Genomic DNA, 3,428 nt, shown 5'->3' with positions numbered 1-3,428 from the left:
ATAGGGCGAGAAACTCCAACCGAGTTGCTCGCGCAAACAGGCCGATCCGCCACCAGTCTATATGACTACAACACCAATCCCATGCCCGATAGACCTGCCTTTGGTTTCAATCTTAATAAATGCTACCCGCCCCGAACAAGCAAGTTGGAGTATTGATGCCATGTATTAGCTCTAGAATTACTACGGGTATCCAAGTAGTAAGGTACTATCGAGTAGACTATAACTGATATAATGAGCCATTCGCAGTTTCACAGTACAAAATTGTTTATACTTAGACATGCATGGCTTTAATCTGTGAGACAAGCGTATGACTACTGGCAGGATCAACCAGGTTTATATCCTCCATACTAAAGAAGACGACAAGTCGCCCCCAGCACAAAACAACAACACAGAGGCCAGCCGCAAACAGCCCCGCAACCGCCGAAACAGTCGCTAGGCCACTCGCAGCTTTTCTCAAAGCCGCCATTAATAGCCGAGAATCTTTTTGCACAGAAAGACAAAAATATGATCCTCACTTCAACAGTTCCACCTAAAAATAGGTAGATCAAGAAGCGAATAATAGAGCACGACGCAGCATACTTTGGGTTGTAGTCCCCTCCGCACGCCGCATAACTAGCCCCAGATCAAAAACGGTTCTACCCGAAATTGAAACTTTCCACCGGAAAAATCCAGCGCAAAACGCACCACAGAAGGTATCGCATAATGACACACAATCCGAAAACTGCACGAAACACTATACAACCAACCGCAACACACCTTCGCACCGGCACCGACAGAGCGTTGATGTAGCACCTCGCAACGTCAGCAAACGCTTCCTCGCATCCAAGCACACACAGTCAGGTCACTATCCCGAAAGCACACACTCGTCAGCAATTCCACATCGCTTCAGCGCAAAATACCCAGAGCAACGCATAAAATGCGTCAAATAAAGCTATATTCTTATGCAGAGCATACGAGTACAACCTCAATTTCTGCACGCACGAAATAACCGCTCTAAGTTTCCCCAAAGCAATAATAACGCACGATTTTTAAAGGAATGTCTTAAAGACACGTCTTAGAAACAGCAGAACTATTCCTACAAAGACACATCTAAAAAACCATAAATCGCCAGAGTTCACTCAATCTTATCCTAAAATAAGACCGAGAAATCACCCTAAACAGCAAAGTAACGCCTCAAAAACCAACTATAATCTTAGAAACCCACACGCCATTTCCAAAATTACACTCAGTAACCGACTTGTCACCTCACATATACTAGGAAACCGTCACAAGAAAGATACTCGCTTTTGTTTACGTCGTCTTAACAAAAATTCCCGTTAATCTACAGCAGATTGACGGGAATTGAGTACTGCTGACAGTTACAGACTACTCGTTTAACATCTATTTATAGCTGGAAAAGTAACCGCCGCGCCAGCAGCTAGTCAGTATCTTTCAGTTTTGTTAGAACTCAGCAGTCACCCATAAAGTAATTTACATAAATTACCCGTTCTAAGTGCGAGAAGTTATTTTACTAAGTGCGAATAGTGCCTAAGTTCGTATTTTATGGACTAAGTGCGGTATTTTATCATTAAGTTCGCGTTAGAGGACCCCCCAAAATGAACATTTTCTTGCGTCTTGGGAAGAGTATTGTAGAGTGCCCCGTAAAACTTTGTGGTGTTAAGTATGATACTAAAACACACTAACTGCCCTAAGGATTCACGTCGATTTCATTCTAGGAGTCGAGATATGTTATTTTAAGTTTTTGGGATGTCATGGATGCAAATCGTTTGCTACAGGCTCAAGAACGCACTTTTTGTATACCATGTTATTTTAAGAAAATGTCCGTTTCGATGCGCTCTTCAAAAATGTTCGACTTGCGAACCATGATTTTCTGCGTCTGTGCCACGTAATTCAGCAAAAAGAGCATGTAATGGAGTGAAATGAGAGGGTGTGTCATCTCTAAAGTAAAATCTTTAAAAGAGCATAACTTAAGAACGGCTGGGAATAGGTGGCCGTTCTTTTTACCATCATGTGCGCCTAAAAAAAGTACACTATCGTGACAATCGATATCGGTCGATATGGTATAAATTGATAAAGTTATGCTCGATTATGTACGCGAAAACAGAAAAAGGGCGCTGGTGACAAAAAAAGTACTAACGATTCTGTTATTGTTTTGATATTCTGTCATCCCAGACTCTTGCGCATGTTCGGTTCGAGTAAGCGTTGAATGGGGCTTTGGTAAAATTATTCGCTACTGGGCTTTCGTTGATTTTGCAAAAAATCAAAAGCTCTATCTGCAACGTATTGGAAAGATGTACGTCGCTGGTGCGTTTTTGACAAACGTACACACTTGCCTGCGTGGCAGCCAGACCTCTTCATTCTTTGCAATGACACCACCAACAGTTGAACAGTACTTAGGATTTTTCAATAAGCAGCTCAACTTTTTATTTGGACATTTTTTCTATCAACTGAACCATAAGACCCATCTGCGATGACATCATCGCTAGCATTCTGTCTGTTTTGGCCTTGTCTTGTTGTTGCCGCTGCTCTTCAAGCGCGAGTCGTCGTTCGTCAATTTGTAGCTGTCGCTCTTTCAGCGAGTGTCTATTGTTGCGCGATAAAGCGCGGTCCTCGAGGAAACCTAGCAATGCATCCGTACTTGACCGCTTTTTCTTTTTGGTTGAAGGTGGTGTAGCTAACTCCGTGTCTGAGCTGAGAGATCGTTTGTTACGCATGCCTTGCATGGCGCTACGAACTATGTCAGCAGACGCAGCTTCACGGCGCTCAGCATCGTTTTTCTTTTTCAGTTTTGTCTGCCTTTTGTTGTGCATGTCCCTCTGTCTACATATAAGAAAGAGAATGACTTAGCTTTACGCAGATTAAGAAATACAAAATTACATCGTACCAGTTCAAAACAGTCTGTAAGTAGCTGCTCTCGTTCTTCGTAGTCTTCTGTTGTACCTGGTGCCCTTAACGACTCCAACTCCTCTCGCTTGAATACTTCCACGAGCGTGTAAAAGCGACGACGACACGCTTTGCCGTCGGCAGTGCACAGTGGCAGAGCTGCTTTCATCCCACTGGCGACCTTGCCCCATGCTGCCTCTGTTTTGCCGTGCCCAGCAGCCCATGGCGTGTGCTTGATCACCTCCTTTAGCAGAATGACGTCGCTGGAGGGAAGGAAGCGAAAGGCCTTCTTTCTCTTTTTCTGCGCGGAGTCATCAGCCGCGTCGCCAGGAGCTCAGTCAGCTGTATCGGTGTCCGCGACGTCCCCCCCAGGAGCGCAATCTTTATCTGTTGCTTCTAGAGCTTCGTCAGTGAGGGTGCTTGCTCCTGCTTCCATGGCGCTGCGTCAGATCAAGGCGTTTTTGCTTCTGCTACTGTCCGTGGGCCAGTGAATGGTCTGTAATTTGCGTGTACAGTGAGCAAGGCATCACTGTGCTTTGTCTTCA

The 3,428-nt window shown here is 44.6% G+C and overlaps 1 non-coding gene across 1 annotated transcript; it reads right to left on the bottom strand.

Annotated features, from left to right (window-relative positions):
• Window positions 1-100: 100 nt before the first annotated feature.
• Window positions 101-333, bottom strand: PITG_33405 (the record flags this gene model as incomplete). The annotated part of the gene is made up of 1 exon (XR_009934799.1): window positions 101-333. It is a non-coding gene; the product is annotated as an 18S ribosomal RNA (ribosomal RNA).
• Window positions 334-3,428: the final 3,095 nt, after the last annotated feature.

This window comes from Phytophthora infestans, genomic scaffold (genome assembly GCF_000142945.1).
Source record: "Phytophthora infestans T30-4 supercont1.64 genomic scaffold, whole genome shotgun sequence".
In the NCBI taxonomy this organism is placed as follows: domain Eukaryota; phylum Oomycota; class Peronosporomycetes; order Peronosporales; family Peronosporaceae; genus Phytophthora; species Phytophthora infestans.
Note: the sequence above shows the minus strand (reverse complement) of the source record. Positions and strands in the feature narration are given on the sequence as shown.